General features: G+C 42.0%; 1 protein-coding gene across 6 annotated transcripts in view; it reads right to left on the bottom strand.

Moving 5' to 3' along the window:
* ABCG2 (ATP binding cassette subfamily G member 2 (Junior blood group)) overlaps positions 1–13,801 on the bottom strand; it is a 79,353-nt gene extending 65,552 nt beyond the window's left edge. For 2 of the 6 annotated variants that reach the window (XM_049885749.1, XM_049885753.1), the window contains exons 1-2: positions 13,500–13,582; positions 9,597–9,706 (exon numbers count right to left, since the gene is read on the bottom strand). The gene's annotated coding sequence lies outside the window, so the exon portion shown is untranslated. The other 4 variants (XM_049885751.1, XM_049885754.1, XM_049885755.1 and 1 more) reach the window with 4 other exon arrangements.
* Between the last annotated feature and the right edge of the window lie 227 nt (positions 13,802–14,028).

The raw sequence follows: 14,028 nt of genomic DNA, 5'->3' as shown, positions 1-14,028 counted from the left end.
ATACATCTTTCGATTTCCTGACTGCTGCTTCCATGGGTGTTGATTGTGGATCCAAGTAAAATGAAATCTATGACAGCCTCAATCTTTTCTCTGCTTATCATGGTGTTGCTTATTGGTTCAGTTGTGAGGATTTTTGTGTTCTTTTTGTTGAGTTGTAATCCATATTGAAGGCTGTAGACTTTGATCTTCATCATAAGTGCTTCAAGTCCTCTTAATTTTCAGCAAGCAAGGTTGTGTCATCTGCAAACCACAGGTTGTTGATGAGTCTTCCTTCAATCCTGATGCCCCGTTCTTCTTCACATAGTCCAGTTTCTCGACTATTTGCTCAGCATACATGTTGAATAGGTACGGTGAAAGGATAAAACCCTGATGCACACCTTTCCTGCCTCTAAACCACACAGTATTCCCTTGTTCTGTTGGAAGGACTGCTTCTTGATCCACGTACAGATTCCTCATGAGCACAATTAAGTGTTGCGGAATTCCCATTCTCTGCAATGTTATCCATAATTTGTTATGATCCACAAAGTCGAATGCCTTAGCATAGTCAATAAAACCCAGGTGAACATCTTTCTAGTATTCTCTGCTTTCAGCCAGGATCCATCTGACATCAACAATGATATCCCTGTTGCCACGTCCTCTTTTAAATCTGGCTTGAATTTCTGGCAACTCCCTGTCCATACACTCATGCAGCCACTTTTGAATGATCTTCAGGAAAATTTTGCTTGCAATGTGATATTAATGATATTGTTTGATAATTGCCACATTCAGTTGGATCACCTATCTTGGGAATAGGCATAAATATGGATCTCTTCCAGTCAGTTGGCCAGGTAGCTGTCTTCCAAATTTCTTGGCATAGACTAGTGACCACTTCCAATGCTGCACCCATTTGTTGAAACATCTCAACTGGTATTCCATCAATTCCCAGAGCCTTGCTTTTCACCAATGCCTTCAGTGCAGCTTGGACTTCTTCCTTCAGTACCATCAGTTCCTGATCATGTTACCTTCTGAAATGGTTGAAGTTGTTGACCAGTTCTTTTTGGTATAGTGACTCTGTGTATTCCTTCCATCTTCTTTTGATGCTTCCTGCATCGTTTAATATTTTCTCCATAGAATCCTTCAGAATTGCAACTCGAGGCTTGATTTTTTTCTTCAGTTCTTTCACCTTGAGAAATGCTGAGCGTGTTCTTCCCTTTTGGTGTTCAATCTCCAGGTCTTTGCACATGTCTTCATAATACTTTGTCTTCTCGAGCTGTCGTTTGAAATCTTCAGCTCAGTTCTTTTATTTCATTTCTTCCTTTTGCTTTGGCTACTCGATGTTCAAGAGCAAGTTGCAGAGTCTCTTCTGACATCCATTTTGGTCTGTTCTTTCTTTCTTGTCTTTTTAATGACCTCTTGTTTTCTTCATGTATAATGTCCTTAACATCATTCCACAACTTGTTTGGTCCTAGATCATTAGTGTTCAACACATCAAATCTATTCTTGAGATGGTCTCTAAATTCAGGTGGGATATACTGAAGGTTGTACTTTGGCTTTTGTGGACTTGTTCTAATTTTCTTCAGTTTCAACATGAACTTCCAAATGAGCAATTGATGGTCTGATCCTGGCCTTGTTCTGACTGACGGATAATATTGAGCTTTTCCATCATCTCTTTCCACAGATGTAGTTGATTTGATTCCTGTGTATTCCATCCGGCGAGGTCCATGTGTATAGTTGCCGTTTATGTTGCTGAAAAAAGGTATTTGCAATGAAGAAGTCGTTGGTCTTGCAAAATTCAATCCTGCAATCTCTGGCATCGTTTCTATCACCAAGGCCATATTTTCCAACTACTGATCCTTCTTCTTTGTTCCAACTTTCGCATTTCAAACAGCAGTAATTGTCAGTGCATCCTGATTGCATGTTTGATCACTTCAGACTGCAGAAGTTGGTAAAAAATCTTCAATTTCTTCATCTTTGGCCTTAGTGGTTGGTGTGTAAATTTGAATAATAGTCGTATTCACTGGTCTTCCTTGTAGGCATATGGATATGATCCAATCACTGAAAGCATTATACTTCAGGATAAATCTTGAAATGTTCTTTTTGAAGATGAATGTGATGTCATTCCTCCTCAAGTTGTCATTCCGGGCATGGTAGACTGTGTTAGTCATCTAGTGCTGCTGTAACAGAAATACTACAAGTGGATGGCTTTAATAAAGAGAAATTTCTTTTCTCAAAATCTAGTAGGTTACAAGTCCAAATTCACTGTGTCGGATCCATGGGACGGCTTTCCCTCTCTGTCGGCTCTGGAAGAAGGTCCTTGTCCTCAATCTTCCCCTGGTCAAGGTGTTTCTCCAGTGCAGGGACCCTGGGTCCAAAGGATGTACTCTGCTCCTGGTGCTGCTTTCTTGGTGGTATGAGGTCCCCAACTCTCTGCTTGCTTCCCTTTACTTTTATCTCTTGAGAAATAAAAGGTGGTACAGGCCACACCCCAGGGAAACTCCCTTTACCTTGGATCAGGGAGGTGACCTTAGTAAGGGTGGTATTACAATCCTACCCTAGCCCTCTCAACATAAAATTATAATCACAAAATGGAGGACAATCACACATGGCCTAACTAAGTTGATACATACATTTTTGGGGAGACACAGCTCAATCCATGACATAGACCATATGATTGTCCCATTCAAAATGACCAATACAAGTCCATTTCAGCTCAGTAATGCCTAGGATGTCGATCTTTACGCATTCCATTTCATTTTTGACAATTCCCAATTTCCCAAGATTCATACTTCATACATTCCATGTTCTGATTATTAATGGATGTTTGCAGCTGTTTCTTCTCTTTCTGAGTTGTACCACATCAGCAAATGAAGGTCCCAAAAGCTTGACTCCACCCCCTGTCATCTTTTCAGTGCCTTCCAACCAGAGGGGCTGACCTTCTGGCACTATATCAGACAATGTTCTGCTGCTATTCTTAAGGTTTTCGCTGGCTAATTCTTTTCAGAAGTAGACCACCAGGTCCTTCTTCCTAGTCTTAATCTGGAAGCTCAGCTGAAACCTGCCCACCAGGGGTGACCCTGTTGATATACGAAAACCGGCGGCATAGCTTCCAGCATCACAGCAATACACAAGCCCCACAGTACGACAAACTGACAGATGCATCAGTTTTATACAACACCTCAGCTTTTTTCTAACCTCAAAGTACTCAATCTCTACTTAATACAGTATACTGGGTTTAGGTGACTTACTAAAAGTTAGAACTACCTTCAAGTGAACATTAATCTTTCTCCATGATCAGAAGTTTCCTGGGCGTGTGTGTTATTATCATTGAACTAGCACTATCTTCTTTCATATAAAGAAATAAACCTAAATCACATCCAAATTTACCTGTAGCAAAAATCAGCCTCCCACCTGGTTGCTGTTTCCCTGCTTCCAAAGTACTTGTTTATTTTAATTGAGTCCTCATCACTGTCTATCTATTTTACCCATTCAAAGACCCTAAGCCTTTGCATAAAAGAAGTCTCCAAATGGCTTCTCAACTCACTTGAACTTAGCCTGCTCATTACATCTCTTAAGCAAAAAACCAAACCTGTCGCCATCGAGTCAATTCTGACTCATCGCGACCTACAGGACACAGCAGAACTGCCCCAGAATTTCCAAAGAGTGCCTGGTGTATTCAAACTGGGGACTTTTTGGTGAGCAGACGTAGCTCTTAACCAGTACACTACCAGGGTTTCCATTATATTGCTAGCCAGCTGGAAGAGTATTTTCCAACAAGATTGATAGGCTATGTATGGTAAGGTTGTTTTCCCCTTTCCACCTGTTCCCTTTTTGGTGGTCTACCTATCTCACCTCTCCTCTCTGAACCCATTTCTTACTGCTTTCCAAACAGTAAGACAACATCTTTTCTGTTTGAAAAGCTCAAACATTTTTCTTCAATATATACCGTACTCTTAATTATGAAGTCTACTCTAAACACAGTGAACAATACAATGAAAACAGCAAAGAGCTAAGAAAAGTATACAGATTCCAAAGACCTCTCAAAAGCCCTGCTCAGTTATAATTATTGCACAGGATGGTACAAACCATAGCAGCCTCAGGTCAAGCGTTCTGGGCCCTCCCTTCCCTTACATTTTTCTCCTAAGGATAATAGCAGAAGAAGAGTTGGGTTTGGCCTCATAGCCTTAACAGTATACTGTGTAAACACATACCTTGTTAACCTACATACTGAAGTTAATGCCCTGGGATTACAAATGTTACAAGGCGTTAGGTTTCTCAAGTCACTGTCAGGTGATTGTCACAAAATTATCAATGGCATGGAAACAGAAGTAGGATCATATTGAATACTCTTGTTAGAAACGAAACTCAAAATCTGAATTTTAACTTCCATAAAGTATCTCTTGCATTTAAAATGTCTTCTGCCTTTCAATGGGTTTTCATGTTGTCTCTCCTTTGATCTACTCTGAAGCACCCAATGTTGACACAGTATTCAGGTCCAAAGATAGCTCAGTAATGTAGAGTTTGAGTATGAAGTCGAAGTCTTTAAGCCAAGGGAACAGTCCGAGTCTGGCATTCTGGGGACCCTAGGCACTCTAGGATCGCCCACATCTTTTAGGAGCATGATCTAGGAAATGTGGCAAGAAAGTTTGGACAGACAGAAAGAGACCACATCACGGAAGGTCTATACTGTCATGGAAAAGCTACTGAGGCCTTTTAAGCAGGAAAGGGTCTTGATTTTAATAATATTTTTAAAAGACCACTCTGACTGATGTATGGAGACTGGCAGAGGAAGAGGAATCAGTTAGGAGACTACTGCAGAAAATCAGATGAGATATGTTTGGACAAGAAAGGCAGTTCAAGGGCTCCCCTGAGAACTATGGCTCCCGGACACACTGCTAACTCAGAACTGAAATCATTCCCAAAGCCCACTTTTCAGACATAGACAGGCCTATAAAATAAAAAATAACACACATAAGGAACGTGCTTCTTAGTTCAATCAAATATACAAGACCAAATGGGCAACTCCCGTCCAAGAGCAAGACAAGAAGGTAGGAAGGGACAGGAACTAGAAGAATGGACCCAGGAAATCCAGGGTGGAAAGGAGGAGCGTGCTGTCACATTCCAGGGATTGCAACCAATGTCGCAAAACAATATGTGTATAAATTTTTGAATGAGAAACTAACTTGAGCTGTAAAATTTCACCTAAAGCACAGAACAAGACTCATGGATGACAAACTACATCATCTCTTCAGGTCTTCATGCAATAACATACTGCTCTTCACTTTTTAAAACACTATAAACCCATGTTTGATTGTGCTATGGGTCAATGTTTGAGCTGTTTTCTGAGCTGTATCGATGGATTTACACTGTTAAGGAAAAAGAGGGAGACTCTCAATGAGATGGACTGACACAGTGGCTACAACAATGGGCTCAAATAGCCATGATTGTGAGGATGGCGCAGGATCGGACAAAGTTTTGTTCTGTAATACTTAAGGTCACTATGAGCCAGAACCAACTCAGGGCACCTAACAACAACACAATTTTAAAGTTTAGTATCTTGGTGACTGAAGTTAATTTCCTTGACCTCCTTTCTTCTAATGATCTTGTCCTCCTCCCCATTACCTCAGCTGTGCACTCTCCCACCCTGCCACTGTGAACAGGATTGGCACAGTGGTTAAGAGATTGGCTGCTAACCAAAAGGCTGGCAGTTCAAATTCACTAGCCACTCCCTAGGAACCCTACAGGGCAGTTCTCTTCTGTCCTATAGGGTCACTAGGAGTCAGAATCGATTGGACAGCAACGGGCTTGGCTTCTCACATACCATCTCCTATCTTTCCAGCTTGTTTTAGTTATCAGAGGCCAACTCCAATGACTTCTCTTAAGGTTAATCCCTCTCTACTTATGCACCACTTCTCATTCCCTCTGACATATTCAAGGACATCTCTTTAGCAACTTCTAACACTCTTCACTTTTTCTCCCCTGCATCAATTTTTCCTTCTCTAGTGTCTGGATGGTACAAGCGGTTAATATGCTTCCTGACAACTGAAAGGTTAGAGGTTCAAATCCACCCAGAAATGCCTTGAAAGAAAGGCCTGGTGATATACTCCCCAAAAAAGCAGCGACTGAAAACACTATGGAGTACAGTTCTACTCTGACACACATGGGTTTCGCCATGAGTCACAGCTGATTTGACAGTTATAAAAATTTTGTAATTCTCATAAAAAAAAGAGGAGTCCCTAGGTGATGCAAACAGTTAAGCACTCAACTACTACCTGAAAGGCTGGCAGCTTGAACCCACCCAGAAGTACCACCTCCAAAGACAGGCCTGGTAATCTGCTTCACAGACATACAATACCCTGAGAGACCAAGCTACTGGGCTGAGGGCTGGGCGCTATTGTCTTGGGGGACATCTAGCTCCATTGGCATAACAGTTTATAAAGAAAATTTGTTCTACATCCTACTTTGGTGAGTAACATCTGCAATCTTAAAAGCTTGTGAGCAGCTAGCTAAGATACTTCACTGATCCCACCCCACATGGAGCAAGGGAGAATGAAGAAAACCAAAGACACAAGGGAAAGATTAGCCCAAAGGACTAATGGACCACAACTACCACAGCCTCCACCAGACTGAGTCCAGCACAACTAGATGGTGCCCGGCTGCCACTGACTGCCCTGACAGGGATCACAACAGAGGGTCCCGGACAGAGCTAGAGAAAAATGTAGAACAAAATTCTAACTCACACACACACACACAAAAAGACCAGACTTACTGGTCTGACAGAGACTGGAGAGAACCTGAGAATATGGCCCCCAGATATCCTTTTAACTCAGTACTGAAGTCACTCCTGAGGTTCACCCTTCAGCCTTCAGCCAAAGATTAGACAGGCCCAGAAAACAAAAGGAGACTAAATGGGCACACCACCCCAGGGGCAAGGACAAGAAGGCAGGAGGAGACAGGAAAGCTGATAACAAAGAACCCAAGGTCAACAGTGGAGAGTGTTGACACATTGTGGGGTTGGCAACCAGTGTCACAAAACAGTATGTGTATTAATTGTTTAATGAGAAACTAATTTGCTCTGTAAACCTTCATCTAAAGCATAATTTTAAAAAATAGTAAAAAAAAAAAAAAGTTCTTAGGTGATGCAAACAGTTAAGCACTCAACTACTACCCAAAAGTTTGGCGGTTCGCACACACCCAGAGGCATCTCCGAAAACAGGCCTCGTGATCTGCTTCTGAAATGTCACAACCCTGGAAACCTTATGGAGCTGCTCTACTCTGCATATGTGGGGTCACCATGAGCTGGAATCGGCAACTAACAACACATTTAAAAAAAAAAAGAAGATACCACAGCCCCTGCCCACTGCTCCTCCAAACGGCTATCTACAACCGCCAGTCTTCATTTTTCTCCTTTCATTCTTATGAACCCACACCTTTCAGCTTTCGCCCCACCCTCACCCCACCTTTATACCAAAACTGCTCTTGACAAAATCAGGTACCCTTCAAAGTGACACAGCCAATAATCAATTCTTTATTAATATATAATTTACATACCATAAAATATACTTTTTTAAAGGACGCATGTTTCAGTCGGGTTTAGTATACTAATGCTCAATTCTTAGTCCTCCTCTTAAGCAAACCATCAACAATACTGACAGAGCTGAATACTCCCTCCTTGAAACCATTTCTTCACTTTGGTTTCAGAGCATGAGTTTGGGACATACCCAACTCTGAGATTTTTTTTAGGCATTCAAGTAGATACATCAAGTAGAGGGTTGGAGGCACTGGTCTAGAGTTTAGGAGAGGTCTCAGCTAGAAGTATAGAGACATCCATATGTGATGTTAAGGCCCTGCTGAGAATGGACAGGGTCATGAAAGGAGTGTTATAGATACAGAAGTCCAAGGACTGAGCCTTGAGGCTATAATTAAAAGTGAGGAGGTTAGGAAGTTTGTCAAGTTTATATATCTGTAATAGCAAGAGATACATAACTTCACAAAGTTAAAAATGAACAATTCTTTCATTCCCACAAATTATACAACAAATCATTTATTTTACAGATGATCATCTGATTTCTGATGTTGTAAAACAGACCCAGTGCCATAGAGTCGATTCCAACTCATAGCAGCTCTGTAGGACAGAGTAGAATTGCCCCATAGAGTTTCCAAGGAGCGCCTGGCAGATTCAAACTGCTGACCCTTTGGTTAGCAGCCGTAGCACTTAACCACTATGCCAGCAGGGTTTCTTCTGATGTGTAAAGAGTTTATAAATAAGGAATGATTCTCTCATGTCTCACAGTTCAACATAATAGGCTCTGAATGAAAGATGCCTACGCCCCTTCTTCCACCCATCCACACCTGAAGCACCAGCTGCTCCACCCAGCCACTGGTGCTGGGAGCCTGTGAACCAGAAGCACCTGCCCCAATGCCCAGCCACCTGTGCCGGGGGCCAGTAGATCAAATTTATTCTTGAGATAGTCTCTAAATTCAGGTGGGATATACGCAAAGCCGTACTTTGGCTCTCATGGACTTGTCCTAATTTTCTTCAACTTGGACTTGCGTAGGAGCAATTGATGGTCTGTTCCCAGGGTCAGCCCCTGGCCTTATTCTGACTACATTAAGCCCTAATATATAGCATAAACAGACACCAAACATAACTTAAAAAGCTCAAACGGCAGAAGATGTTTGTCACAGAACACATTATGTACAAACTATGGAATGGGAAATTATTTGCTCTGTAAACTTTCACCTAAAGCACAATAAAAAAATTATTTTTTAAATAATACATAACAAAAATAAAATAATTAATATTTACAACCTGGAAAAAAAAAAACAAAGTAAAAGGGGAAGGGTGGTCAGGGAAGGCCAGAAACCTGAGGATGTCTAGCTGGAAAAGGCATGTGCCAAGTTCAAGTGCTAGTATGAGCAACAGCAAGGCCAGTGGGGCTGAAGCAGACAGAGGGAGATAAAAGGACACAGCCAGGTCAGGCAGCACCTACCACTGGCCACCATAAGAACTTTGGCTTTGACTCTGAGACTGGATGTCACCAGAGTTTTGAGCAACGGAGCGGAGTTCCAACGGTGTGTATGTAAATGGATCACTCTGATTTCAGTGGGGAACTTTGGGGAGTGGGGGAGACAGGAGACCACTTAAGAGGCTACATAACAATCCAAGAGCAACGATGGGGCCATTGAGAGCTCTTTGAAGCCTTATTTCTCTATGTTGTCCCCAATACATTACCAGACATAATAGAAGTACTTGGAGAAGAAGCACAAGGTTTCTAGAGGAAAATGGCTTTCAGATATACATCTTAAGATGCCAGGTACACACCTTGCCTGCAACATGGGTGGGGTGGGAGAGGATAAGGAAGGGTCCAGGATGTCTGCAGGCAGGAGGCACTTTTGCCACACAGCAATTCCCACCTCTTCCACCCTGCCCAATCAGGGAAAACAATGGCAAGTCTATAAATAATAATACTCGGCTTGTGGGTTCAGGAGAACTGAAGAAAAAACATTTACATTTGAGAAGGAACAGATTCAGAGAAAATCCTGTTAATTTAAATGAAAGGAACTAAAAATGTAGAACAGAATTCAAATTCAAATTCACGTAAAAAGACCAGACTTACCGGTCTGACAGACTGGAGGAATCCCTGAGACTCTGTCCCCCAGAACACTCTGCAAACTTAAAACTGAAACCACTCCCGAAGCCCACTTTTCAGACAAAGATTAGACAGGCCTATAAAACAACAACAAAAAAAAACACACGTGAGGAGCGTGCTTCTTAGTTCAATCCTGCCTAAAAACAAGAGAAGGCAGAAGAGACAGGAACTGGATGAATGGCACAGAGAACCCAAGGTGGAAAGGGGGAGCATGCTGTCACACTGCTGCGATTGCAACCACTGTCACAAAACAATGTGTGTATAAATTTTTGAATGAGAAACTTGAGCTGTAAACTCTCACCAAAGTCCAATAAAATTAAAAGAAAATGAGCCAGAATCAAATTTGCTGTGGGAAAAATTTACTAAAAATAATGAGTGACTTCAGAGTTGTATTACTATAATGTTGTTATAATGAAGAGAATATGTTACAATTATACATTTTGGTATTAGAATAATTTCTAAAGGTAGAAGTTTATGAGGTATTAGGAAACTTTAATAGATCAGAAAAGGAAATTATGACAACAAAAAGTATCATTAGACATTATACTGCTTAATATAAAATATGAATGAATACATAAGGATTTTTAATATTTTACTCTTTCAAAAACATATGTACAATAAGATTAAAATAATAGAGTTGGAGCTGTGAAGAGGCATTTGGGGTGGGGGCTGGAAGGGAGTAGGGATGCTTTCAGACGATACTAGCAGAGGCCCTGGAGAAGTCATCACTCTTTCCCTTCCTCTCCAGGCATGCTATTCACCCCACTGGTGACGAGCAGCTGGAAGAGAACAGTGATTAAGAATTCCAGAATCCCAATGTCCCAAGGGGAAATCAGGAAGAAGATAAAAATCAAGCTGAGTCTTTGAGCTATAATTTGCCCAAAGCTATACTGTCTGGGGTCTAGAACCCAGTCCTTTCTCAAGAGTCTAATACATGTCTACTACATTAAGGTCCACGTCCCTGTTCCCTTCCAGTTTGTAATATTCAATAATCATAACTGCTTCTGAATAGAAAATCAGAGGTGGACAGCAGCACTGCTTCTCAAAATTCTGAGATTTACAGAAAAGAAATAAATTCCATTTCAAACCTAAATTATGGGCAGAATCCATTTGGCATGTGCAATGTTATGTTATTGTCAGCTGCCCTTCAGTCAGCCCCCCTCACTCATGGTGACCCCATGCACAACTGAATGAACTGCTGCCTGGTCCTGAGTCATCCCCATGATTGGTTGCAGATTGCAGTTGTAATCCATTCGGCTTTCACTGATTTTTGGAAGTAGATCTCACCAGGTCTTTCTTCCTAGTCTGTTGTAATCTTAAATATGTAACAAAGTTTGCCATTTTAACCATTTTTAAGTGTACCATTCAGTGACATTAGTCATCATGTTATGCTACCATCACCATTATTCATTTCCAAAAGTTTTATATCACAGAAACTCAGTACCCCTTCAGTAATAACTCCCATTCCCTCCCCCTACCCCTTAACCACTAATAAACTTTTGTCTCTATGCATTTGTCTATTCTAAATAATTTAATCTATGTGGGATCATAACAATATTTGTGTAATCTGACTTGCGTCTGACATATCACCCAGTACAGTTTGTTAGTGTTCATTCACGTCATAGCATGTATCACAACTTCATTTCTCGTTATGGCTCATTAACATTCCATTGTATATACATACCATATTATGTTTATTCATTTATCTGTTGATGAGTACATGGGTTGACTGTTGTGAATGATACTGCAATAAACGCTGTGGTGTATAAGTATCTGTTTAGTCCCTGCTTTCTTCTAGGAGTGCAAGTGCTGGGTCACATGGCAATTTCATGTTTAACTTTTTGAGGAACTGCCAAACTATTTTCTACACCATTGCACCATTTTACATTCCCACCAGCAATGGAATAGGGTTTCTCATCAACACTTGCTAGTTTCTGTTCTTGTGCTGATAGACATTTTAGTGGGTGTGAAGTGGGAACTAATTTTTTAAAAGATGAGTTTTAGCTTCTTCTAGAGCTCTTCACTGGTTCAGGTTCTTTCGATGAAAGATCTCAACCCTAACCTATAACCTCAGAAACACAGAATAAACCTTCCCACTTGATATAATCAAGAGCTGCCAAACTTCTATTAAAAACTTGTGCAGAAATAAAGTATTTGAAGAACATGAGGCCCATCTATCCCTCTATATAATCTAGATCTATCCCTGGATACACTGCAGCCACCAGAAAGCTGCATATGTAACCTGAGAGTCTTAGCCTCCAACAAGTGTTTCCCACAATGATCAAGAAGTCTTAGAAAAGCCACTATTGTGCGCACTATCAGTGGGCACTAAGCTCTCCCACTGCCATTCTTCGGTCTCCTCTGCATCCCTCTGTCGCACACACATAAGACATTTCTCTCAGAAGTAAATGCCAGGAAAAGCTCTGGCAAAGAGCTGGTATGTTTCCCCCTTTACCCTCACAGAACTGTGTGACTGACCATTCCCTTTGATTCTGGGCTCCAGAATGAAACTTTAACAACTGCATAGGACCCCTACAATCAGCTCATGTCCATTCTAATGCTGTCCTCTCCTCGAAACTTCTACTCTAGGTCGCATTTTATTTTCCACTTGTAATATTTATTTGCACCTCAAATGCTTTGTGGATCTTTAATAAAAATAAACACAGAAATAAAATTTTGGTTGTGTTGTGATGCAAAAGATTAAAAGTTCCCTGAGGGACTCCTGCTGAATGCCCAGTACCTAGAACAAAGATGTCCAATAAACATTTATGATTAATGTTTCATTTGTATTCTTCCTGAAAGAGAAATGAGCTTTTACATTCCTATTAGGCAAGAAAATAAAATGAGGCTACGTTCCAAGGTATATTTTTTAACTGTGGTAGAGTTAAAACCTAGATTTTTTTCCTTGTAATTTTTCATATTGTTCAACCTTTCAGTATTATTTTTAATAATTATTATTTTTGTAATAAGCTGGTTCATTTTTAAAAGTATCATTAAAACTTAGCTATCCACAGAAAAATTACAAAAGGGAGCTTAACGATTCTTTAGCAAACTTTCAGCAAAATGGGGATAAGATAAAACATTGAATATATTGGTTAATCCCTCTAAAAAGACTAGTATTTGCAAATTTTCCCCCTACCTCGTAGTAGCTTTCATGCTTAGCCTTTAATCCATCCACAATATCAACTCTATTTAGCTTCATACATATGAGGAAAGGCAAGAGTTAACACACCACCACACAAGGAATCAGTTGAACCATGGTTTTCTGAAAATCCATCCTGAATTTTCAGTCACTATTTTTTTTATTATTATTTCATACTCACTTTCAAACGAAACTGGAGAGGCTAAAAACCTAGTCATCTCATTTTCTAACAAATGTACAAACAATACTCATCAACTTTTCAAGACACACGCACACGGCACAGATGGATTTCATCACTTACTCACGCAATTTAATAGCAGTTCAAAGTTAAACCAAAGGCTCCAATGCGAAGATCCGTGTGCTCCGAGGCAGAGCAGTTAACAATCATTCATGTAGACGCTGAGATGAGTCAGCCAGATCGTCCAAACGTGCCCTAAGGAAGCAGCGCCTACACAAAGCATCTGCACTGTGCTTTCTAAATAGTGAGAAGTTTTTCCAAAATCTCACTGGATCCTTCCCAAGCAATCTCCTTCCCGCGTCTACCCCAATCTCAGTCGGACCGTCCAGACTGACTTCCCCCCCTTTCGAGCTCGGGAGCCGAACTACAGAGACACAGCGCGCGCGCCCAGCGAAGCCCCGGCCAGAGGCGACCCTCCCAGGCCGAATCCCCGCAGCCCCCGGCAGCCCACCAGCCGCGTTCGCCCTTCTCCCTGTGGCCGGGCACTCACACGCGCGGCGGCCGGCCTGGGAAGGCGCCAGGGCCCGGGGTCACAGTCAACGGTGGCTGGTAACAGGCTGGGACTGCTGGCGACCAGGCGAGCTCCGCGAGCGCAAGCGACGCGTACGAGTGCTTCCCTTCGCGCACTTCGAGATGCAGGCTTGGCGAGCACAAAGCGGCGGCCCCTCGCTCACGAGCTCCCGACCGGGGGCGGTGGGCGGGCTGGCGGAAGGCGCGGTGTCGCCTGCAGGGCCGAGATAAGCCAGGAGCACCTAGGCGGAGCGCGCGGCCGAGGCACGCACAGGACAGTAACCGCCACCCTCCCGCGGAACCGTGTCAGGGGAGACAGCCGTCCCCGCCCACGCAGGGACAAACAAAAAACTCCCGCCCCCAGGACCAGTACGAAATGGCCAAAGGCGATCCTTGGACTAGTAATCCTTGGACTCTATCCCACTTAATCAGTACGTTCTCCACACTGCGTGAGTTTGGTCACTGCCCTGTGCAATTGAAAACTTTGTCGCCGAGTATTTTTTCTGTCC

The sequence above is a fragment of the Elephas maximus genome, chromosome 5 (assembly GCF_024166365.1).
Source record: "Elephas maximus indicus isolate mEleMax1 chromosome 5, mEleMax1 primary haplotype, whole genome shotgun sequence".
Classification (NCBI taxonomy): domain Eukaryota; kingdom Metazoa; phylum Chordata; class Mammalia; order Proboscidea; family Elephantidae; genus Elephas; species Elephas maximus.
Note: the sequence above shows the minus strand (reverse complement) of the source record. Positions and strands in the feature narration are given on the sequence as shown.